Source organism: Amblyraja radiata, chromosome 20, assembly GCF_010909765.2.
Source record: "Amblyraja radiata isolate CabotCenter1 chromosome 20, sAmbRad1.1.pri, whole genome shotgun sequence".
Taxonomy (NCBI): Eukaryota; Metazoa; Chordata; class Chondrichthyes; order Rajiformes; family Rajidae; genus Amblyraja; species Amblyraja radiata.
In genome coordinates this window covers 24,898,060-24,924,943 of record NC_045975.1, presented here as the reverse complement: position 1 = coordinate 24,924,943, position 26,884 = coordinate 24,898,060, and the positions used below count along the sequence as shown (strand labels likewise).

The 26,884-nt window shown below is 43.5% G+C and overlaps 1 protein-coding gene across 1 annotated transcript in view; it reads left to right on the top strand.

Annotated features, from left to right (window-relative positions):
* Window positions 1-3,281: 3,281 nt before the first annotated feature.
* Window positions 3,282-26,884, top strand: part of LOC116984402 (inner centromere protein-like) — a 41,209-nt gene continuing 17,606 nt past the window's right edge. The window contains exons 1-2 of the mRNA XM_033038557.1: window positions 3,282-3,377; window positions 25,161-25,316. The gene's annotated coding sequence lies outside the window, so the exon portion shown is untranslated. The remainder of the gene's footprint in view (window positions 3,378-25,160; window positions 25,317-26,884) is intronic.

Sequence of the window (26,884 nt, the reverse complement as noted above, 5' to 3'; positions counted from 1 at the left end):
ACTCAGTTCGCAATAACCAACCTGATCTCCCGGTGGCTCAACACTTTTAACTCCCCTTTCCATTCCGAATCTGACCTTTCTGTCCTCCTCCATGGCCAGAGTGAGGCCCACCGCATATTGGAGGAACAGCACCTCATATTTGCTTGGGTAGTTTGCACCCCAGCGGTATGCACATTGGCTTCTCTAATTTCAGGTAGCCCTTGCTTTCTCCCTCCTTCCCCTCTCATTCCCAGCTCTCCCACAGCCTACTGTCTCCGCCTCTTCCATTCTTTTTCATGTCACCCCCCTTGCCACACTTGTCGTTTTAATTAAGTTCAAGACTATGGGGCTGTACATTGGCCATAAAGTTGCTGCCTAAAAGTGCCAGAGACCCGGAATTGATCCTGAATATGGGTGCTGTCTGTATGGAGTTTGCTCCTTTTCCCTTTGATCGCATGGGTTTTCTCCGTGGGCTCTTGTTTCCTTCCACATTCCAAAGGTGTGCAGGAACCTATTTCAGACCCAACCCGAAACGTAATATTTCCCTTTTGTCCAGAGATTCTGTCTGACCTGTTGAGTTACTCCAGCTTTTTGTGTCTATCTTCAGTTTAAACCAGCATCTGCACTTCCTTCCTACGCACACAATATTATACGATAGAACTTTATTAATCCCAGGAGGGAAATTGTGTGTGTGTGGGTATATATATATACACACACACACACACATATAAATATAGTTATATATTCATATATAAATATACACCGTTTTGTTCTCTTGTTTATAACATTGTTTACAGAGTACTATGTTTACATATTCTGTTGTGCTGCTGCAAGTAAGGATTTCATTGTTCTAACTGGGACGTGAGAGAATAAAACACTTTTTGACTCTTGACTTACTCTGCTAATGTGTGGGAGAGAACTAGTGTACGAGTGGTCGGTGGGCTGAACGGCCTGTTTCCACGCTGAATCTTTAAATTAAACTAAAGACACTAAAACCAGAGGGAGTCTAAAGAAGGGTCTCTACCCGAAACGTCACCCAATTTCTTCTATCCTGAGTTGCTGGCTGCTCCATGGAGTCCCCCCGCACAATTAAAGCATGGAATAGTCTTCACCCTACCATAGTTACCCAACCAGACGCAACTAAATTTAAGGTACCTCTTTTTTCCCCAAGAGCCGTTTTTTGCTTAAGTCCAAGTCAAGAGAGCTTTATTGTCGTGTGTTCCAGATAGGACAATGTAATTCTTGCTTGCTGCAGCATTACAGAATATGTGAACATAATACAAAACAGGAGTTAAAAGTTCGGTGTGTTTATATACCATAGACCATATATATACACAATAAATAAACAGATAAAATGCAATGGGCTGTTATTGTTCAGCCCTCTACCACCTCCAGTTTAATTTCAATTTAGAATATTTATGGAGGAACAGGAAACCAGAAGCAAGAGTTACTCCTGATCCACGGTCAGGGAGTGATTCTGCGTTGGTTTTCAGCGCTGGCGGCGAGGCAGCGACCGGACAGCAATGGCGGCCAAATTTCCCACAATTCAAAGCGAGGGAGAAAGTGCCCAGCGCCGACCAGTTGCCGTGGCAGTGCGCATGCGCAGGGCGGCCGATGATGTGCGGGCCGTGGTTGTGCGCGTGTGCAGAGGGAGGACGTGCAGGCCGCAGCAATGCGCATGTGCAAGGCGGCCTGCCGTGCCGGCGGATGAGGAGCGAGCGGAGAGCGGAGACCCGGCGCCCCGGACACGGATAGCGGGGGGAGACTGAGAGAGAGATAGAGAGGGGGTCCACCCAGAGTTGAACGGCAGGTATCTTGCCTTGGCCGGAGGTCCCCTAGATTTCGAGGCCCTAGGCTTCTGCCTATGAAGCCTAGTGGTAAATCCGGCTCTGCGAGGCCCCCCTTGATCTCGAGGCCCTAAACTGAAGCTTGTCCAGTTTATACGTAAATCCGGTCCTGGCTGTCCACTTTGCAACCCCTTTAATTCTGGTGCATTGGATGTGCCATACTATGCCACGATGCAACTTACAGTACATCTAGAGAAGTTTGCTAGAGTATTTGCGGGTGTACTGAATCTCTTTAAACTTCTAAGAAAGTGGGGGAGCTAGTGTGCCTTTGTGATTACATTGTGTAGGCCCCAAAACAGGCCATTCAAGATGTTACATTGTGGAATTTGAAGCTGCAAATGAAAACTGGTGCACGATATCCAGACTTGATGATTAGGTGAAACAAACAACCGAGGCTATATTCCTAAATTAAACTAGTTTAGGCAAAGGTTTTTTGTTTGGAAAATCTTCACGCTTGCAGCACATGTTGACATTGCTTGGAATTGTATTTTAAATGCATCCATTAATTAAAATTACAAAAAGAGTTATCAACATGAGTACTGCAAATGAACACTGTGAAAACAAAAACTGATAAAAATCAGCAAACATCAGTGTTGATACCATTCATGGATGCAAGTATATCTCGATGGGATGCAAGATGGCAACAGTTTGATTTGAGAAGAAATAAACGTGTCTGTCAATGTAAAAGCTTGTGTGAAAATAAAAGTAGATCCCTTAATTAGCATTAGCACAGTTATACAAATTGAAGTGAAATGTCACTGCAAGGATGACTCAAATTAGTGGAAGGTTTTCAGGATTTTTGGAAACATCACCACACAACTTCAAAACCCATTAACCAATCATATTGTCTGTACTGACAATGACCCCAATTTAAAGCAAAGATCTTAGATCTTTGATTTAAAGTGCACATTTGCCCCCACGTGATCAATATCCCTCCATTCCCTGCCTCGTGTGCCTGCTCCCACTAATTCCTCCAACACTGCCTGCCGACACCTTGCTCCAAACTATTGCTTAATGTTGGCAAATGGTGAATGTATCTCCGAGGAGTCCAACTACAGCAAAATTAGATTTGGTACACACGTGGACATAATTTGAACATGTAATATAAAGCAAACATTTGAATTGTTTTTCATTGGCTTTGCAGAAAACATTAGCAATATTGGCACTGTCGCATGTTGGAGTAAAATTAGTAGATTCACAACACTGAGGTTAACTGCTAGTTTAAATTCTAAATAGACTTTCTTTAAGTCTCTGATGATCGTTCCCAGAATTCTGCGCCGGAAGAGTAATCTTCCCACTATCTCCCCTATAGCTCCGCTATAGAATCTTTGTTTCAAAGGTTCCCCTCGTTGTAGAGACCAGAGACAGAGCCCTCAGTTTCTCCTGATACTCCAAACCTGACATCTTGGAATTCAGACTGGTGAATTCATTGCTATTTTCGCACTGCAACAAATATATGGCACCATTGAAAAAGAGCCTGAAAACGTACTAAGATTATAACGGCTGTACCCAACGGGTTTCAGTGATTTGTGTGCAAGGATATCTTTTGAAGTAAGTACATTATTATTCACTTTTGATAAGGGATCACAAATTAAATATTGCGGTTAATTGTACAGAATCCTAACAAGTGGCATGCGTGAACAAAAGCGCATGAACATATAAGCGCAACGTGCTGGAGGAATTCCACCGGTCATGCAGCATCTGTGAGAGGAATGACTTCAATGCTACGTTATTGTCACTTGCACCTACGCACAGTGAAATTATTTTATCTTACACATCAGTAGAGACCACGTTTAGGGTTGGGACCGATCAGACTGATCCTTTCCCTTCACAGATGCTGCCTGACCAGCTGAGTTCTTCCAGCCGCCTGGTATTTAGCGCAGGATTGCAGTACCAGGAAACCTTCCTCCCGTCGCCGGGAGGGAGCGGTTGTAACTGCAACACCAGACGCCGCTGCAGTGAGGCCCGCTGCCCTCGCCTCCCCCCGCCGCCGGGGCCCCAACCTTCTTCCGCCCATGCCACCTCCCCCCCGTCCCCTCCACCCCCGCTGATCCCCGCCGCTGGGGCCCAAGCCATCTTCCGCCCCCGCCGGCCCACGCCATCTTCATCTTCGCCCCCCCCCCCCCGCCAGAAAGAGGGGGGGGGGGGGGGTCTGAGTGGGGAGAGAGAGGAAGGGAAGGGGGAGAGAGTTGGGGGAGGGGAGAGGGAAAGGGGGAATATCTTTAATAAGATTGTAAAATTGAAGTAGGTTTTAAAGCTATATTTTTTCCTCATGTATAATATCAAATAATATCAAACAATTGGAATTGCTTTCTTTGCCTTGATAATAATACTGAAAAATATGAATTCCAAAGTTTGTGACTCTTTTTGCAGCATATTTTTAATATAATTTGAATATTACAAAAATCTGCATGTTTTCAGGGTCATCATGGATCTGTCCGCAGTAATGCAGCAGTCCGTTGATGATGTTGCTGCTGAGGAGGGGGCAAATATGCGTCAAACCGATAGCCTAATTGTTAAAGAGTTAAAAGATAGCCTAATCGATAAAGAGCTGAGAAGAGGAATCAGAGCTGCCAAGGAAAGGTACTCAGAGAAGTTGAGGAGCAAGTTCTCAGCTAGTGACTCTTCTTCAGTTTGGAAGGGCATGCAAGAAATCACCAGCTATAAGAGGAAAGCCCCCTCACTCTTTGGACAATCATTGGACAATAGGACATTCCTTCCTATTCACCACTTCACACCTACTTAAGGCAAGACTCCAGTATGAAAAGAGTGGACCCTTTCCCATCCCAACCAACACTTCACACCCACTCACAGCCTGACCTCAGTCTGCAAAGACTGGGCCCTTCTACACCCAACCCACACCAATCACCACTTCACACCCAATTACTCATTTTTATTCAGTCCCTGCAAAGATGTACTGTCACTGCCTGCTTCAAAGTCTCCACTATTGTCCTTGTACCCAAAAAGGCAAGGATTACTGGTCTTAAAGACTACAGGCTTGTCGCACTGACCTCTGTAGTCATGGAGACATTTTGGGGGAAAAAATGAAGACCCTTGAAAGGCTTGTGCTGGCCAAGCTGAAAAATATCACAACCCCCCTGCTGGACCCTCTGCATTTTGCATATTAGGCCAATAGATCTGTGGATGACGCAGTCAATCTGGGCTTGCACTTCATCCTCCAGCATCTAGACCGCCAGGGGACCTATGCGAGGATTTTGCTTGTTGAATTTAGCTCTGCATTCAACACCATTGTGCCATAGCTACTACGCTCCAAATTTCTGAGTTGACTGTGCCTGAACCCCTCTGTCGGTGGATCACCAGCTTTCTGACAGACAGGAAGCAGCATGTGAGACGGGAAAGCATATCACGGACCCATAAACACTCAGCATAGGAGCACCGCAAGATGCATCCTCTCCTCTCTCCTCTCCTCTCGCCACACCAATGACTGCACCTCCACAGACCTCTATCAAGCTTCTCAAGTTTGCGGACGACACAACCCTGATTGGACTGATCCAGGATGGGGATCTCTGTACTCTTTTCATTTTTACATCTTTCCTATAACATGGTGCCCAGAACTGAACACAATATTCTAATTGCGGTCTCACCAACGTCTTATACAACTGCAACATGACCTCCCAACTTCTATACTCAATACTCTGACTGATGAAGGCCAAAGTGCCAAAATACTTTTTGACCACCTGATATACCTGTGACTCGATCTTCAAGGAACATGCAACCATCAACCATTCCTCTTCCCACCTGGCTAATTGATCCAGATCCTGTTGCAATCATTCACAACCATCTGCACTATTTGCAAATCCACTCCTGTATCATCAGCAAATGTGCTAATCTTGCCCTGTTCTGTGATGTTTCACAGAGTGCTGGAGTAACTCAGTGGGTCAGGCTGAGTATAGAAGTTGGGAGGTCATGTTGCAGTTGCCTAAGAGGTTGGTGAGGCCGCATTCAGAGTATTGTATTCAGTTCTGGGCACCATGTTATAGGAAAGATGTCATCAAACTGGAAAGGGTACAGTGAAGATTTACGAGGATGTTGCCAGGACTGGAGGGCCAGCGCTATAGGGAGAGGTTGAGTAGGCTGGGACTCTATTTTATGGAGCACAGGAGGATGAGGGATGATCCAATAGAGGTGTATAAAATCATGATTTGAATAGATATGGTTGAGTCTTTTGCTCAGAGTAGGTGAATCGAGGAGCAGAGAACATAAATTTAAGGTGAAGGGCAAAAGATTTAATAGGAATCGGAGGGGTATATTTTTCACACAAAGGATGGTCGGTGTATGGAACAAGCTGCCAGAGTAGGTAGTTGAGGCAGGGACTATCGCAAAATTTAAGAAACAGTTAGACAGGTACATGGATAGGACAGGTTTGGAGGGATATGGATAAACGTGGGCAGGTGGGACTAGTGTAGATGGGACGCTGGGCTGAAGGGCCTGTTTCCACACTGTATCACTCTATGACTCTATCTATCTTTCCCTCTCAAACCCATTTTCCTGCTTTCTCCCCATTACCTCTGACACCCGTATTAATCAAGAATCTGTCAATCTCCTCCTGAAAAATGTCCATTGACTTGACCTCCACAGCTGAGTGTGGCAATGAATTCCACAGTTCACCACCCTCTAAACTAGTCCCACTCACACGCGTTTGGCCCATATCCATCTAAATCTGTCCTATCCATGTACGTGTCCAAATCTCTTAAACAGTAGGATAGTCCCAGCCTTAACTACCTCCTCTTGCAGCTTGTTCCATACACCCACCACTCTTTGTGTGAAAAAGCTACCTCAGATTCCTGTTAATTTCTGAAATATTGGTCATAAATTTGATGCAGAAATGCTCCAAAATAAGGCTCATAATGCATCAGAGAGCATCTAAAACCCCTGAGACCCCGGCATCGAGTGACTTCATGCTTCGCGCTCGTGATGTGCTCAACACGCACATTATTTCACATTAAATTTCTTGTAATCCTGTCATGCCACCCCCCTTTTTGAAAAGCTTCCTACGGACCTGATTTACAGGCCTATTTAACTACTGCAAGTAAGAATGTCATTGCTGTGTTGTCAGTGCCCATGGCAATCACTTTTGATTCCCTTGAGAACTGGAGAAAGGTCTAATGCCGACAAGTAAAATGAGATGTCAGTGAAGAGGGTACATGCCATTTGGCACGAGGACTCATGTTTTTTATTGTCTTCAGACAACCTCATCTCCTTTACACTCTTGGTGCTTTGATGTGTCATTGAAATTAAGGGGTAACTGTTTCTTTGTAAGTACTGCCGGACCAGCGAGTATCTTGGATCTCCAGTGACAACAATTTGAGATTTGTAATAGAAAAAAAAATCACATGTGGTTAAAGTGCACATTGTCATATTTTAATAAAAGCTATTTTTATACATTTGGGTTTCACCATGTGGAAATCACAGCAGTGTTTATATATAGTCATCCCCATTTCAGGCAACCATAATGTTTGGGACACAGCAATATCATTTAAATGAAAGTAGTCATGTTTAGTATTTTGTTGCATATCCTTTGCATGCAATGACTGCTTGAAGTCTGCGGTTCATGAACATCACCAGTTGCTGGGTGTCTTATCTGGTAATGCTCTGCCAGGCCTGTATTTCAGCCATCTTTAGCATGCTTGTTTTGGAGGCTAGTCCCTTCAGTTTTCTCTTCAGCATATAAAAGGCATGCTCAATTGTGTTCAGATCAGGTGATTGACTTGGCCACTCAAGAATTGACCTTTTTTTAGCTTTGAAAAACTCCTTTGTTGCTTTAGCAGTATATTTGGGATCATTGTCTTACTGTAGAATGAACCGCTGGCCAATGAGTTTATAGGCATTCGTTTGAACTTGAGCACATATGATGTGTCTATACACTTCAGAATTCATCATGCTACTACCATCAGCAGTTGTATCATCAATGAAGATAAGTGAGCCAGTACCTTCAGCAGCCACACATGCACAGGCCATAACACCCCCACCACCTTGTTTCACAGATCAGGTGGTATGCTTTTGATCTTGGGCAGTTCCTTCTCTCCTTCATACTTTGCTCTTGCCATCACCCTGATCTGAGTTAATCTTCATCTCATCTGACCACAAGACCTTTTTCCAGAACTGTGGTTGCTCTTTTAAATACTTCTTGGCAAACTGTAACCCGGACATCCTATTTATGCGGCTAACCAGTAGTTTGCATCTTGCAGTGTAGCCTCTGTATTTCTGTTGATGAAGTCTTCTGCGGACAGTGATCATTATACAAATCCACACCTGACTCCTGAAGAATATTTATGATCTGTCGGACAGGTGTTTGGGGGTTTTCCTTTATTATAAAGAGAATTCTTCTGTCAGCATCTGTGGAGGTCTTCCTTGGCCTGCCAGTCCCTTTGCGATTAGTAAGCTCACCAGTGATTTCTATCTTCTTAATGATGTTCCAAACAGTTGATTTTGGCAAGCCTAAGGTTTGGCTGATGTCTCCAACAGTTTTATTCTTGTTTCTCAGTCTCATAATGGCTTCTTTGACTTTCATTGGCACAACTTTGGTCCTCATGCTGATAAACAGCTATAAAAGTTTCAAAAAGGTGATCGAAAGACTAGGTGCTGATTTATTCCTGCATTAAGGAGGCAATTAAACACACCTTAGCAATTACAAACGCCGGTGAAGCCATGTGTCACAAACATTATGGTGCCCTGAAATGGGGGGAACTATGTATAAACACAGCTGTAATTTCTACATGGTGAAACCAAAATGTATAAAAATACCCTTTAATAAAACCTGACAATGAGCACTTTAAACACATGTGATTTAAAAAAAAATTACAAATCCCAAATTGTGGAGTACAGAGGCAAATAAATAAATGATGGGTCTTTGTCCCTAACATTATGGAGGGCACTGTATGATAACAAAACACTTGACACTCATTTCTGATATTGTTTTTCCAATGTTTTTTTTTTGCAATTTCATTGCATAAATACTCTACTAGTTTAATGTACCAGTATCCATACAGTTATCTCTTGGCTTCTAGTACAAATTACCAAATTCTTTCAAATTCTCCTGTGGAATCTGAAGATGTAATTGAAAATGGGAATGCAGCAGAGCTGGAAATGACATCTCCATGTAAACCATAGAATTAATGGCATTACCAGAACATGCTCCTGATAGCACCATAGAAAATGTGCAGGTGAAGAAGCTCTTGTTGCCAATCTGGCCAAATCCCTCCTTCAGACTGATGTGGGGGGGGGGGGGGGGGGGGGGGGGAGTAAGGAAGAGGAGGAGCCAGAGGGCTGAGGGAGAGCTGAGAAGGGAGGAGACAAAAATTGGAGAAGTCAATGTTTATGCCGCTGGGGTGTAAACTGCCCAAGCGGAATATGAGGCGCTGCTCATATTGCAGACGTATGGATATTGCAGATGTATGGATTTTACTTACACACACACCTTATGGTTGCACTGGTTATTCTCCCACTTCACAAAACTTTGCTGGTGTGTGAATTGATGACTGTAAACTACTTGTGTAGCTAAGTGACAAAATAATCAAATGATTTTGAAAGAATTGCAGATGCTGGTTTTAAACAAAGGTAGACACAAAATGCTGGAGTAACTCAACAGGACAGGCAGCATCTCTGGAGAGAAGGAATGGGTGACGTTTCGGGTCGAGACTTTTCTCAGAATCCAATGGGTGTTATAAACAAAAAAATAAATTAACAGTGTCGCAGGAAACGAGGAGCAGTCGGATTGTTCTTGGAGTTTGAATGGCTCAGAGTTGAATGATGGCTTTTTGAGTTGCAGAGAGAAAGCTAATCCTTCTGCTGATATTCTGTCTTGCATTCTGTCACCTCTGTAATTCCTTGTTCCTCATTGCAGTGCCCTATCTCTGACTATTTCATGAGGAATGGTCTGGAAAATCATTTATCATTTTAACCTGAGCGTAGAAATCTATCACAATACCTCCCTAAGAACTACCCACTTCTGCTTCCATAACTACATCCGAATTGCTGTTCAGGCACTCAACAATACCTTATTCAATTTTTTAGTCCAGTGCTCTACCGGAAACATTGGTCTGTACCGCTTGTATCTGTCCCTGCATAATGTTTATTGGTAGTCAATCGTATTCTCACTGAGTTGCACTGATTCCCAAGTCCTAAACAATATCTAGTTCTAAACAATTAGATTGTTTTCCTCCTGTCTTGCATTCTGTCACCTCCGTAATTCCTTGTTCCTCATTGCAGTGCCCTATCTCTGACTATTTCATGAGGAATGGTCTGGAAAATCATTTCTTTAATATTACTTCAGTCATAACTTAGATCCTTATTGTATGGAATATCTGAAATAAATGTTGAATACAAATATTAACATATCTGTCAGGTCCATGTATTTTGTTTGATTCTGTATGACGCTGTCTTTCGAGTTAAATATCCGTTTAATTGTCCATGGTGTATCTCAAATTGCAGCAGCTGTGCTGTACTTTGTTAAGGTGTTTCCCCCAGTAGCAAGCAATGGACCAGTGACCACACAAACTTGATGATTGAGAACAAATGCTGTCTTCGACAGAGTGGGAAGATAAATTAAATGAGATCGAATTAAATCAGACTGAGGAAGGGCCTTTCCATTCCCTCCACAGATGTTGCCTGAGCCGCTGCGCGCCTCCAGCAATGATAATGATCATTTGAATGTTTGGTTCATCTTTCCCTGGGACCCTGTTTTGTTCTCCTTGATTCAGCTGAAACTTAATTTGTGGACGATTGTTCCCAACTTCAACGATGTGTGAACGAGGGAGGAAATTGAGAGACTCCTGGCCTCAATATATGTCGCTTCTCTTGGTTTTTTCTGCAATACTATTTTATGTATTTTCTACAATACTATTTTACATTTCACTGGTGCATGTGACAAATAAATTTGAACTTGACTTCAGTTTGTTAAATAACTACACATTAGTAAGAAGTTATGGTTAAGTGGTAAGATGTTCAATAGTTCCTGATCAGAAGATCAGTCTTTTTGGAATGCAGGAGTCACTGCTGAGGCCTTCATTTATTGCCTATTTGTAATTGCTCCCAAAAAAGGTGGTGAACTACCACCTTAAACTGCTGCAGAGCTGCTGATGAAGATACTCCCACTAAACTGTTGGGTAGGGAGTTCCAGGAATTAGACTAAGGTAGATGAAGCAATTGTGATATTTCCAAGGGAGAGCTTGAGAGAACCTGCAAAGAGCAATGTTCCTATGTACCTCAGTGTAATTGTTGTGTTCAATAGAAAAGGTTGTGGGTTTGGATATATTGTTGTAGTTGGGTGTTGCACTGTAGACGGATTGCTTTTGTCTTGAAGATGTCAGCTGCCCTCATTCAGGTAAATGGAAACCAAGTTATACTCATACCCCTTGCGTATTGTTGATGGTGGAAAGGCTTTAGGATGTCAGGTGAGTCAATTGCCACAGGATACCCTGCCTCTGATCTAGTCTCATAGCCACAGGGATTTGGGGCTGCTCCAGTAAGCCCCAGGAGATTGTTGCCAGGAGAATCTGCAATGGGAATGCCACCAAATATCAATGTATGGAGTTAGACTCTCTGCTTGAGCCAGTTATTCCAGAGACCTTGTTTATCACAAATGTTCCTTGAGCTCATGGCAAAATGTTGCATACATGTGGGTACATATGAATTGCTAATTTGGGGAAGTTATAAATAGATGGATCATGTACAATCAGCGTTTTTTGTTTATTTCCCTCGACTGATCTTGAGGTGAAAGGCAGGTTATTAACGAAACAGCTGAAGATGGTTGTGCCTTTGGAAACTATCTAAAGGTCTACTGTGATTTCCTGACATTATATTGATTGACCTACAACAACCTTATCAATCTTCATCACAGAATATGTACAATATTTCAGGAGACCACTTGGCCCATTGTTATCTGTATTGATTAAAGAGAGTCACATAATGCTGGAGAAACTCAGTGGGACAGGCAGCATCTCTGGATAGAAGGAATGGGTGATGTTTCGGGTCGAAACCCTTCTTCAGACAGTCGGGAGAGGGAGACAGATATGGAAAGGTAAGATGTGAATATGAGACAAAGAGGACAAAGATAAAGGAAAATGTAGAATAGATAATTGTCAACAAAGCATACAAAGATCAAATTTAATCTGGAGGGTAGTCTGATTGGTCGGAGAACTATGTGGGGGGAGAGCTGGAGAGAGTGAGAGAAAGAGGGAAAGCAAGGGTTACTTGAAGTGTGAGAAGTCAATATTTATACCACTGGGTTGTAAGCTGCCCAAGCAAAATATAAGGTGCTGTTCCTCCAATTTGCATTGGGCCTCACTTGGACAGTGGAGAAGGCCCAGGACGGAAGTGTCAGTATGGGAGGGAGAGATAGTGTTTAACAACTGGGAGATCATGTACATTTAGGTGGACTGAGCAGAGGTGTTCAACGAAACGATTGCTGAGCCAGCACTTGGTCTCGCTAATATATATGAGTCCACACCTGGAACAGTGGATACATTACATAAGGTTGGAGGAGGTGTAAGTGAACCTTAGCCTCACCTGAAAGGACTGTCTGGATCCCTGGATGGAGTCCAGAGAGAAGGAATAGGGACAGGTGTTGCATCTCCTGCAGTTGTAGGGGAACGTACCTGGGGAGGAGGTGGTTTGGGTGGGAAGGGATGTTAACCAGGAAGTTGCGGAGGGAACGGTCTCTTCGGAAAGGGGTGGAGATGGGAAGATGTAGTTAGTGATGGGATCCTGTTGGAGGTGGCAAAAAAGTCAGAGGATTATGTGCTGTATGCAACAGCGGATGGGATGAAAGGTGAGGACTAGGGGGGACTCTGCCCCTGTTATGACTGGGGGACAACAAGGGTATAGCTGTGGGATACTGAGGAGACCCTTGTGAAGGCCTCATCTATGATGGAGGAGGGGAACCCCTGATCCATAAAGAATGAGGACATCTCGGGTGTCCTGGTATGGAACACTTCATCTTGGGCGCAGAGGCAGCGTAGACGGAGGAATTGGGAGTAGCAGAAAGAGTCTTTGCAAGAGTCAGGGTGGGAGGAAGTGTAGTTTAGATAGCTGTGGGAATCTAGGTTTATAATAGATGTCAGTCGATTAAAGAGAGCTATCTACTCTAACCTTCAGGGCTAGGTCCTTAGCCCTTTAAATCTTTACTGGCTCTACCAGATTCAACAGCAGTGAGCTCCAGACTGCAGCTACCTTTCAATTAAATTGTTTATCAATTACTTTAAATCTCTCCCCTGTACCATTTCTCTTTTTGTTAAAGGAAATAATCCTTTCTGTTTCCTCCACATAGGGCTCTCATAATTCTGTACCTCAGATTAAGCCTTCCCGCAGCCTTAGCTCCAAACACAACCTATGTTTATTCAAATTTTCTTCATAGCTGCAATTATCCAGTCACGGCATTATACATTTTTTTTTACTCCTTCCAAGCTAATTACATCTCTTCTGTTATGTAGTGACCAAAACTGTATGCAGTACTTAAGTTGTACCCAGCTAGTGTTGTATACAGTTCTAGTATTACTGCACTGATCTTATTTTGTGCCTTGATAAATTTTGAAAAAAGCTTATTAATGGTATTTATACATTCACCTTCTGTGCTATTTTCAGGGACCCGTGAGTGTGTACTTAAAAGGTTTTGAGTTCCTCCATGCCATTTAATTTCCTGTCACTTATATATTCCCTTGCCTTGCATTTCCTCAAATCCAATACTTCATACTTCTGAATTAAATTGCATTTGACAATTTCAGTCCAACTGGACAGCTCTTCTAGTCTCTCTGTGCAATCTAAAGCTTTTCTTCCTTTCAAGTCCACTGCCAATTGTGTATTTTTTGCAAATGTTCTTATCATTCCCTGCACATTTGGGTTCAGATGTCAAAGGAACAAAGGTCCAAGAACAGAGGCCTGCGAAACCCATTGGTAAATGCCTTAAATTTAAACACCCCTGCTCCCAATTCCCCCGTCTACGCCACATCTGCTCCCAAGATGAGATGTTTCAAACCAGGACATCCGAGATGTCCTCATTCTTTAGGGAACTGAGGTTCCCCTCTTCTATCACAGATGAGATCCTCACATATGACTCCCCATTACCTCGCAGCTCTGCTCTTGCTCCCCCTCCCCCCAGTCACAACAGGGGCAGAGTCCCCCTAGTCCTCAACTTTCAACCCATTAGCCTTCGCATACAGCACATCATCCTCCGACATTTTCGCTACATCCAACAGGATCCCATCACTAGCCACATCTTCCCATTTCCACCCCTTTAAGCTTGCCCCAGAGATTCCCAGGTTAATTCATCCCTACCCACCCAAACCAAACCACCCCCTCCCCAGGTACCTTCCCCTACAACTGCAGGAGATGCAACACCTGTCCCTATACCTCCTGCCTTGACTCTGTCCAGGGACCCCGACAGTCCTTTCAGGTGAGGCAGAGGTTCACTTGCACCTCCAACCTCATCTACCGTATCCGCTGTTCCAGGTGTGGATTTCTATAAATCAGCTAGACTAAGCACAGACTTGGCGATAGTTTCGCTGAACATCTTCGCTCAGTCCACGTCGGCCGACGTGTTCTCCGGATTACCAAATACTTTAACTCCCCTTCCCATTTCCTTATTGGCCTTTCTGTCCCAGGCCTCTTCCGATCAACATAAATTGGAGGAACAGCACTTTATATTTCACTTGGGCAGCTTAAAACCCAGCAGTATGAATATTGATATCTCTAACTAAGTAGCCCTTGCACCCCTTCTTTCTCTATCTCTCCCCCACCCGAGTCCACTGTATAACTCGTTATCACTTATCCCCCAGACAGCTATGGACCATTGTGGGCTCTACCTTCCCTTGATTATCATTGCTTTTTGCGTATCTTCCATTTATTTGTCCTAAGTACTGTCTATATCTCTTGTTCCCCTTTCCTCTGACTTAGTCTGCAGAAGGGTCTCGACCCAAAACAGCACATTTTCCTTTTATCCAGAGATGCTGCCTGACCCAATGAGTTAATCTAGCTTTTTTGCCTGCGATTTAAACCAGCAGTCCCTCCCAACACAATTAGTTTCCTTTGTTTGCTGCCACTTCTGGATCTAATTTGCCATTTCCTTGAATTCAATGAACTTTTTTTCTTAACCTGCCTATCAGGATTAGTCAATTTACCCATCAACTTTCCCAATAATTTACCCAGCAAATTAATTTTGTTTTTTCATTTACTTTTAAATTTAAAGTAACAGTCTTCCAATCTTATGGCATCACTATGGTTGCTGAAGATGAAAAATGGTATTGGAGCCTCGGCAAATTTACTCCTTTAACAATTATAACAGCATGGAAGATAGACACAAAAAGCTGGAGTAACTCAGCGGGGACAGGCAGCATCTCTGGAGAGAAGGAATGGGTGACGTTTCGGGTCAAGACCCTTCTTCAGACTGGTTAGGGATAAGGGAAATAAGAGATATAGGTGATGTGGAGAGATAAAGAACAATTTCATAAAAGATATGCAAAAAAGTAACAATGATAAAGGAAACAGGCTGTTTATAGGGCGAAAATGAGAAGCTAGTGCGACTTGGGTGGGGGAGGGATAGAGAGAGGGAATGCTGGGGCTATCTGGTGAGGGAAATCAATATTCATATCCACAATATTCATATCAATATCCACAAATTCTTGTGGACTGGAGGATAACCCCACTTTTTAAGATGGGAGGGAGAGAGAAAACGGAATTATAGACCAGTTAGTTTTACATCGGTAGTGGGGAAGATGCTTGAGACAGTTATTAAAGATGTTATAACAGCTTAGTTGGAAGGCAGTGACAGGATTGTTCAAAGTCAGCATGGATTTATGAAAGGGAAATCATTCTTGGCTATTCTTCTGGAATTTTTTGAGGATGTAACAAGTAGAATGGATAAGGGAGAACCAGTGGATGTGGTGTATCTGGACTTTCAAAAAGCCTTTGACAAGGTCCCACACAAGAGATTAGTGTGCAAAATTAGAGCACATGGTATTGGGGTAGGGTATTGACATGGATGGAGAACTGGTTGGCAGACAGGAAGCAAAGAATAGGAATTAATGGGTCCTTTTCAGAATGGCAGGCAATGACTAGTGGGGTGCCACAAGGCTCGGTGCTGGGACCCCAGTTATTTACAATATTTATTAACGATTTAGACAAGAGAATTAAATGTGACATCTTTAAGTTTGCGGATGACACAAAGAAGGGTGGCAGTGTGAGCTGTGATGAGGATGATATGAGGTTGCAGGGTGACCTGGATAGGTTGGGTGATTGGGCAGATGATGGCAGACGCAGTATAATGTGGATAAATATGAGGTTATCCACTTTGGTGGCAAGAACAGGAAGGCGGATTATTATTTGAATGGTGTCAGGTTAGGAAACGGGGAGGTGCAACAAGTTCTGGGTGTGCTTGTACATCAGTCACTGAAAGTAAGCATACAGGTACAGCAGGCAGTGAAGAAAGCAAATGGTGTGTTGGTCTTCGTTGCGAGAGGTTTTGAGTTTAGGAGCAAGGAGGTCCTACTGCAGTTGTACAGGGCCCTGGTGAGACTGCACCTGGAATATTGTGTGCAATTTTGGTCTCCTAATTTGAGGAAGGACACTATTGCTATTGAGGGAGTGCAGCGTAGGTTCACCAGATTAATTCCCGGGATGGCGGGACAGACATATGATGAAAGAATGGGTCGACTGGGCTTGTATTCACTGGAATTTAGAAGGATGAGAGAGGATCTTATAGAAACATATTCAATTCTTAAAGGATTGGACAGACCAGATGCAGGAAAATGTTTCCTATGTTGGGGGAGTCCAGAACCAGGGGTCACAGTTTAAGAATAAGGGGTAATCCATTTAGGACTGAGATGAGGAAAAACGTCTTCAAACAGGGAGTTGTAAATCTGTGGGATTCTCTGCCACAGAAGGCAGTGGAGGCCAATTCACTGGATGTTTTCAAGAGAGAGTTAGATTTAGCTCTTGGGGCTAAAGGAATCGAGGGATATGGTGACAAAGCAGGAACGGGGTACTAATTTTAGATGATCAACCGTGACCGTATTGAATGGCGGTGCTGGGTGGAAGTGCTGAATGGCCTACAGTACCTGCACCCATTTCTCTGTTTCTATAACACTGGGCCGTAAGCTGCCCAAGCAAAATATGAGATGCTGTTCCTCCAATTTGTGTTTATCCTCATTCTGATAATGGAGGAGACCTAGGACAGCAAGGTCAATGTAGGAATGGGAATTAAAATGTCCGGCAACCGGGGGATCAGGTGGGTTTGACGAAGGTGTTCCATGAAACGATCGCCCAGTCAACGTTTGGTCCCGCTGATGTATAAGAATCCACATTTTGAACACCGGATACAGCCGATGAGGTTGGAGGAGGTGCAAATGAACCTCTGCCTAACCTGAAGGGACTGTCCCTGGACAGAGTCGAGTCCCTGGACAGAGACTGGTGTTGCATTTTCCTGCGTTTTCAGGGGAAGGTACCTGGGGAGGGGGTGGTGTGGGTGGGAAGGGATGTTAACCAGGGAGTTGCGGAGGGAATGATCTCTGCGGAAGGCGGAAAGGGGTGGAGATGGGGAAAATGTGTCTAGTGGTTGGATCCCGTTGGAGGTGGTGGAACATTTGGATAATTATGTGTAGAAATATCTTAAAAAAAAAGGAATATTAGAAATATTCAGCAGATCCAATGGCATCAGTATAGAATGAAAGAGAGTTGACATTACACCTGGATGGGTTTTCCACTTTCAATGATGCTAAACCCTCTAATACCCGACCTTTTCCCTGTCGGGTCTCCGTTGTCGTTGGGGCTGCACCGTGGAGCGGCCTCCAGCAGGAACGACCTGGGGCTCCAGTCGCGGAGCCGGCAGACCTACTCACCATCGCGGAGCTGGCCGAGTCCGGAGCGGGAGGAGCGGTGGTGGCTCGCTGCTGCGACCCGACCTCGGGGATTCGGAGGCTTACCGCAGGTCTGGCAGATGGGAACACCGGGAGCCCGCGGATCCCTGCTGGGGGACCGCTTTTTGGGGCTTCCCCAACGGCGACTTCACCCGCCCGAGTTGCGGGGTTGAAGAGTTCCTGGAGCGGGGCCTTACATCACCGCCCCGCGCGGCTTGGAATGGCTGCGGGACTTTGCCAGCGCCCGCCCGGTGCTCCAACACCAAGACCCGGTGCGTGGCCTTGCATCACCCGGCGCGGCGTTAATGGCCGCGGGACAATTGCCATCGCCCACCGGGGGCTTTAACTTTGACTCTGACATCGGGAGGGGAATGGGAAGTGCAGGGGAGAGATAAGTTTTTGCCTTCCATCACAGCGAGGAGGAGATGCGCTGTGATGGATGTTTGTGTAAATTGTGTTGTGTCTTGGTTCTTTTTTGTGTGTATGACTGCAGAAACAAAATTTCATTTGAACCCCTTAGGGTTCGCAGAATTGTAAAATTAAATTGCAGATGACACCATTGTAGTGTGTGGGATATCAAATAATGACAAGACCGAGTACAGAAAGGATATTGAGAACCTCCTAACCTGGTGCCAAGACAACCTGCCTCTCAATGACAGCAAGACAAAGGAGATTATGATCGATTTCAGGAATCGATACTCATACAGTATACATTGACAGTGCTGAAGCAGAGATGGTTGAAATCTATAAGTTCTTATGAATAAATATCACCAGCAACTTGTCCTGGACCAGCCATATCGAAGCAATGGCCAAGAAAGCACACCAATGCCTCAACTTCCTTAGAAGGCTTAGGAAGTTCGGCATGTCCCCAAGAATTCTCTCCACCTTCTACAGATGCGCTGTAGAAAGCATTTTATCGGATGTATCACATCATGGTTTTGGAACAACTCCATCCAAGGGTGCAAGAAATTGGACAGAATTGTTGATGTAGCCCAGACCATCACGCAAACCAACCTCCCTTTCATTGACTCCGTTTACACTTTGCACTGCCTCGGCAAGGCCACTAACATAATCTAGGACAAGTCACATCCCGGTCACTCCCATTTCTGCCCTCTCCCATCAGGCAAGAGGTACAAAAACGCAAACCCCCAGATTCAGGGACAGTTTCTTCCCAGCTGTTTCAGGAAACTGAACCATCCTATCACCAACTAGAGAATGATCCTAAACTACCATCTGCCACATTGGTGACACTCGGGCTATCTTTAATCGGATTATACAGGACCGTATCTTGCAGTAAACGTTATTTCCTATATCCTGTGTCTGTACACTGTGGACGGTTTGATTGTAATCATGTATAGCATTTTCACTGACTGGATAGAACGCCTCAAAAATGCTTTTCACTGTACCTCGGTACACATGACAATAATAAACTAAACTACTACTTCTAAAACTACATCTTCAGATTGTCCTTCATTTTTACTTGCCAGAATTTTTCATACCATCTTTGTTTTCCAATTTCACTTCATTTATTTTTTCATTTTTTATGCCCTTGTAGGCTGTTTGCTTTGAGTTTCCTTTTCTGTTTTTCCTTGGCCTTTGCGCACATGTTTGCCAATCCTATATTTTTTCTGTGTGAGAACATTTATCTTGAACACTATGATTCTCATAAATGCATTCCATCACTCTACCTTAAGTCAGCTGAAGTTCACTTTTGTTTAAGTTACTTCTCTGAATAATAGAATTATTCCAATTTTGGAAAGAAAAATTCAAAGTAATTTTATAAGTACATTGTGGGAAAGAAGGTAACTAGAGAGGCCCCTCAGAAACCAACGCTGTAATCTCTGTGGAGCCACAGGGTGGGCAAGGTCCTCAATGAGTATTTCTCGTTTTACCATAGAGAAAGACTAGATGACTGGGGAACTTGGGGGAGTTAATGGGGATGCAATGAAGAGAATCTGTATTATAGTCAAGGATCCCCTAAGGTTGATGAAGATGGATAAATCTGGGATTGAGGCAAGAGAAGAAATTGCAGGAACCCTGGTTGAGAAGTATGGATCATCATTAGGCACGGATGAGGAGCTGGCAGACTGGAGGGTTACATGTGTTATGCCTCTATTTAAGAAGGGCTACAAGGAAATGCCTAAGAACTGTCGACCAGTGAGTCTGACATCTGTGGTCGGTAAGCCCCTTCTCTGATAGAGGTATCAACACATCTTGGATGTATTTGATAAATTCCGCTGTGTCTAAGCCCCATTTCTGAGGCAATCTCAGTTGATGTTGGGAAAGTTAATATTTCCCACTACTATAACCCTTTTGCTTTTGCATATTTCTGATTTGTTAACATCTCCTCCCCAAATTCTCACTGCTTATTGGGAGGCCGATGGTATAACCTCAGCAATGTAATAGCCACTCTCTTATGCCTCAATTCTAGTTTAGTTGGGCAATCCTTCCAGGATATCCTCTCTGCATACTACATCAAAGCTTTCCCTGGGTGATACAGTGGTGCAGCGGTAGAGCCCTGTCAATGACCTGTATTCGATCCTGTCTACAGATGTGGAGTTTGTGCGTTCTCCCTGTAACCATGTGGGATTTCTCCAGGTGTTCAGGTTTCCTCCCCCATTCCAAACACTTACAGGTTGATTAGCTTCTGTGAATTGTCCATGATGTAGTGTAGGAAGTGGGATAACATGGAACTAATTTATGGGTGATCGATGGTCGGCATGGACTCAATGGGCCGAATGGCCTGTATCCATGCTATATCTCTAAACTAACCCCTCTCTAAACTCTAATCAGCAGTGTTGTCATCAGCCAGCCCCCACCCCCCCCCCCATAACCTCTCTTACTTTCCCTCTGTTACATTTCTATATTAAGCTACACATCCGATCCTTCACTCATGATTCTAATATCATAATTCCATGGGCTGATCCACACTCGAAGATCATCCGAATGACCACGCAGGATTCAGCCGTGTCCATAAGGCAAGCCACTCCACCTCAACTCCGTCTACACCATGCTATCTCGGAAAGTAGCGAACATAATAGTAAGATTAAACGAGAACTTACCAGTTTGAAGTTTGATCTGTATTTTATGAGGAGTTACGATGAGGGATTACGTGAAGAACCCGCTCAGCACACATGCGTGGCATACTTCAAAGCAGCGGTGTGGAATCACAGATAGACACAGTTATTGAAGTAAACATAGTAAAGACAAGGAGACATCAGTTTATGAATTTGACCCATACTATTGAGGGTGGGAGCGGAGGGCACGTAATCTCTCATCGTAACTCCTCATAAAATACAGATCAAACTTCAAACTGGTGAGTTCTCGTTTAATCTTACTATTATGTTCGCTACTTTCCGAGATAGCATGGTGTAGACGGAGTTGAGTGGGAGTGGCTTGCCTTATGGACACGGCTGAATCCTGCATGGTCATTCGGATGATCTTCGACTATTTTACTTCGGAGTCACGTGAGTGATTCCGTGAAGATTTCAAAGCTCTGTGATTTCAAACCATGTAACAGTTATTACTACATCACTGCCGAAGTCTTTGAGGGAGGAAGTGTGTTATCGTAATCAACCAATGAATCTGTTTGTAGAAAAACACAATGGTATTTTTTAACAATAACAACAAAGAAATTAAATTGCTCCCTTGGGCTTAAATTAAATATTTGCAGTCTGTAAAATCTTTCCTGCAACTAAAACAGGTTTTGCCAACGGCTTATTATAAAATTTTCTGAACGGTCTTTCACCCCACCATCCTGCTGTAGCCAGGATGTGGTCTATAGGCACGTCCATTCTTTTAGCCGTCGACGTGGATGCTGCCCTGGTGGAATGAAATTTGTACATGTTACTTTTTATCCCAGCAGCTTTTAGCACCTGCTTGAGCCATCTCGAAATGGTTTGGCTCGTCACCCGACCATAAGGTTTTTTATGACTGACCCACAAGGCTTTTCATCTCCCTCGAATATTTTGGTTGTGTCTATGTAGGATAGTAGGGTCATGGCACATAACCGTGTTTCTGGCGGGTAAGCCCGGAATTCCACGACTGGATTAGGTGTTCCTGGTCTGCTCTGTTTGATCATTCCCTGGATAACGACAGAGATCTGGTCTGGAGCTGTGAGCATGGTGTCCAGTCGCAATAGGTGTAGTGACTGGACCCTCTGTGCAGATACAAGTGCCATCAACATGAGTGTTTTGAGCATAGATTGTTCCAGGTTGAGGGATCTGGCTGGTGGCCATCCCCTGAGGTATGTCAGGACCACACTGACATCCCATGTATGGGTGTACCTTGGTCTAGGGGGTTAGAGTTGTAAATACCCTTGATTAGTTTGACCACCAGCGAGTGGGACCCCATGGCCTGTTGTCCTGGAGCTGGTTTTAAATAGACAGGCAGGGCACTTCTAGCTGTGTTGATGGCTCTGTAGCTGAGTCCTTCATCATGGTGAAGGTTCGCCAGGAATTCCAGTACGTTGGTAACTGTAGCGGTTGAGTAGGTGGTCCCTGTATCCAAGCAGTACTTCTCCCATTTTTTGATGCTGGACAAGTGCTGTTTTTTAGTGGATGTTCGGAGGGATGCTGACATGGTGTCGACGGTTTGTTCTGATAATCCCAGTCCCAGAAGTGGTTTGTGCAGAATCTGCAACCCAGGAGGTTTATTTTTTCATGGCACGGGTGGCTTGTGCCCGACACTGGGTGTTAATAATTCTGGGTCACTGGGGAATACCATCGGAGTTTCAACAACCATGTCATGGAGTATTGGGAACCATGGCTGCGTAGGCCAGTCGGGTACTATAAAAATACCTGAAGCAGAGTCCATTTGTATTGTGCGTAGTCCCCGACTGATGAGGCAGAAGGGAGGAAATGCATAGAAGAAGAATTTCCCCAATCCAGCGCGAACGCATCTACCGCTGCTGCCCCAGGTCTGGTTCCCAAGCGACATACATAGGTACCTGGTGATTTAGCCTGGATGCAAATAAATCGATATCTGGTGTGCCATATTGCTTGATAACTTTTTTTTTTTTTTTTTGGGGGGTTTTAACATCCATTCGATGTTGTCATTAAATTTACGTGGCCTGGTGTCTGCCACTGCATTTAGCTTACCTGGCAGGTAAGTTGCTGATAGTCAAATATGTCTTTCGACTCACCATTGCAAAATTGTGTTGACCAACTTGTCGCATGATACCGATTTTATGCCGTCCATATGGTTAATGTAGGCCACCACCGTAGTATTTATCTATTTGTAACCGTACATGCAAGTGATGCATATTTGTGCATATGCTTTAAACCATAAAAGTCACCCATCTCTAGATAATTAATGCCCAGTGTAAGTGGTAATGATGACTCCGGGTTAGTCCATCTATTACCTGTGCTAGATATAGAGTTAGTTGCTCCCCAGCCTTGAGCACTGGCATCTGTTTGGATAACTAACATAGGGTTAGTGATGACAATAGGGCTGTAAACTATGCCAAACGTTTTTTGCCCACCACTGTAGTTTTGATATTGCTTCAGTGGGTAACTTCATGACACGATCATAATGACCTGTATGTTGTTTTTGGTGCAAAGGTCCGAATTATGTAGCCGGAAAATGCTGCTACCATTTTTCCAATTACTCTGTTACTTGTTGAGTAGTTGGTAGTTTGTTGACCATTAAATTGTTGCATGATTGTGCCAATTCAACTATTTTGTCTCTTGGCAATGTTACAGTCACGTAGACTGAATTAATTGTGAAGCCCAAGTAGTCCATGATTGTGGATGCTTAAACTTAGGGTTTCGAATAACTGTTTTGTAGCTGACACAGCTAACATAGTCAATTCCATGGTCTTGCCTACCATTTATCCATCGCTTTAAACTGCTATAGCTGCCCCATCCAGGTAAATTTCAGGTATCTGCGATGATCCTTGTGAATGGTACTAAATAGTAAACATCTTTAAGATCAATGCTTGCCATGAAGTATCCTTTGGAATGTAGTTGTTTGGCAGTAACAACTGTTTCCATTTTGAAATGTCGCGCATGCGTGCTGAGCGGGTTCTTCACGGAATCACTCACGTGACTCCGAAGTAAAATCAACACCACTCGCGCCCTCACATTCTCTCCTCTTTCCGATTGGACAGTGGGTACAAAATCTTGAAAACCTGTACCATCAGACTCAAGAACAGCTTCTTTCCTGCTGTTATCAGAATTTTGAACAGACCATTCAAGCTCAGCATGAATTCCTGATCCCCCAATCTCTCTTGTTGCAGTTCTTACACTTTGTTAAAATCTGCACATCCTCTGTCATTGTAACACTATATTCTACATTCACCTTTTTTTGCTCCAGTGTACTTGTGTTTGGCATGATCTGCTTTGACAGCATGCAAAGACATTTTTGCACTGTTACTCTACCCATGATAATAGACCATTGCCTCTACCCACTGAATTTGCTTGATTTATCCTGTACAGTCTTAGATATAAGCAAGCACCATAGAAACGAGTGGTTGTGGGATGGAGTGCCTATCAAGTTGCCTGCTATGTCCTGTTTGGCATCAACAAACCCTGAATGCTGTTGAACTTGTGCTTGTCAGGCAAGTGAAGAGTATTCCATCATAGTCTTGTCTTAAGCCTTGTAGATGTTGGATGGGTTTTGGGATGTTGGACAAATCACTAATCACATGATTCTTAGCCTCTGACCTGCTCTTGCAGCCACATTGTGCATATGGCTATTCCAATTCAGTTCCTGGTCAATGGTAACCTCCAGGATATTGATAATGATGAATGTCAGCTGGATTTTTTTTCTCGTTGGATATTGTCATTGCCATTGTACCTGTGTGAATGTTGCTTGCCACCTATCAATCCAGACCTAGATCTTGCTGCATCTGGAACTCTTCAATTACCTGTGAAGCTGAGGAATGGTGCGAATACTGCAGTAACCAGCAAACATCCATGCTTCTGACCTTGTGATTGGCAGAAGATAATCGAAGTAGCTGAAGATGGTTTGGCCTAGGATATCGCTCTGAGGAGCACCTGCAGCGATGTCATGTGGCTGAGATGATTGACCTCCAATCACCACAACCTTCTTTCTTTGTGCTGGTTCTGATTCCAACCAGTGAAAGGGTTACTGTTTCCCATTGACTCCAGTTCAGCCAGGACTTCATGATGCCACGCTCTATCAAGTGTTGCCTTAATGACAAGGGTAGTTACTCTCCCTATTTGAATATTTCTTTAATTCAATATTCATTCTCAATATTGAACCTAGAATAGTTGAAGTGCTTTTTAATGGACAACCTGCATAACATATAGATGTACAGTGGAAGGTAGTTTGAATTTGTTATGTAATTTAAATCAAATAGCTTGAGTTACCAGTCTGAAGAAGTTCCGACCCAAAATGTCACCCATCATTTTTCTCCAGTGATGCTGCCTGATCCACTGAGTTGCTCCAGCACATTGTTTGAGTTACTTGTTTGTGGGCTTTACTTTGCTTAACTCTCCTTTAGGGGTGCCATGGTTTCCAGACCAGCAATCACAATGGTAGACACCATTAATGTGCTGCCATTCTTTGGTGAGAAACTTAATGCCATTATTGAAGGCTTCAAGGAAAATGAAATATGGCTGAAAGAAATCATGGAGGAAGCTAAGATGTTGTTTAACAGGTAAGAAGTTTCTTGCAAAACAAGTTGAACCAAATTAGTCAAACATATTTCTTACTCAGCTGTAAAAATATTTTCATTTTGATTGTTCCTTGAGGTTTGTGAGCTAAAATATTCATTTGTTGATTTTGGTGGTGTTGCATTTATATAATGGGTTTTTTTGGACACCTCTGGTACATTACCAAGCCAAATTTGATGCCAAGCCGGACAAGATTTCAGTGTTATTGCACAGGAGGCAGACATTCAGTCTTTCATTTTGTCGCCTCTGAAAGGGGTATTTGTATAAAATGCACAGCATGAACACTGGTCACTAACCAAACTTTTTCATGCGCAGATTCTCCTCTAACCCTTATTAGCAAAACTATTGACTCCTTCCTTTAAATGGAATGGAATACTTTATTGTCACATGTGACTAGGCACAGTGAAATTCTTTGCTGAGTACAAATATACAAACCTCAATTACTTCACCTAATCCTTGTTACAATAAAGTAATATTTTTGATTCCATGTTATTCTTCATCTTGTATTGACAGTTTTTCTCATTCTCTACAAGTGGTAACCAATTTATTAAACCCTTTTTATTATCATAAATCTCACTTGGGGTATGCTTTGCCCTTTTACAAGAGTTCAAGTATTTCATTTTGCATTTATGGATATTATCTCATGCATGTGTTATCTTTACGTCTTTTTTTAACCCTATCCTTTCCAATAGTTCCTGCCTTTTGAAAAACAATGGTGCCCTCTTCATCAAAAACAGTTCTGACCCAAAATGGCACCTATCCATGTTCACCAGAGATGCTGCCTGACCTGCTGAGTTACTCCAGAACTGTCTTTTTTTGTGAGCCAGCATCTGCAGTGGTGAAGAAAGGTCCCAACCTAAAAAGTCACCGATCCATGTTCTCCAAAGATGCTGCCTGACCTACTGAGTTACTCCAGTATTTTGTGTCTATAAAAGATGAGATTTGTACAAAAGTGAGGAATGATCTTAACTTGGATGATCAAGATATTAAATCAGTTTGGGTGGATTTAAGAAATACAAGGGATAAAATTTGTAAGTGAGTATAGTCTAAAGAATATCTATCACTAGTTGTTCTGCAGGCAGAATACAAATTAAACTTTTGCTAAAAGTGGCACGCAATGATTTGAAACCAAGTTAAGTTGTTTAGTTTAGAGATACAGCGCGGAAACATGCCCTTCGGCCCACCAAGTCCACACCGACCAGCGATTCCCGCACATTAAACGCTATCCTACACGCACTAGGGACAATTTACATTTACACCAAGCTAATTAACCTACAAACCTGTACGCCTTTGGAGTGTGGGAGGAAATCGAAGATCTTGGAGAAAACCCACGCAGTCACGGGGAGAACATACAAACTCCGTACAGACAGCACCCGTATTTGGGATTGAACCCGGGTCTCTGGTGCTACAAGCGCTGCAAGGCAGCAACGCTGTGCCACCATGTTTTTGTCTTTGAATCTTTTAATTATAGATTATGAATTAAGAAAATAGGTTGTACACTTGATATTATTGTCCTTGATTGTAAGGAAGTATACAGTCACACCATTCGGAA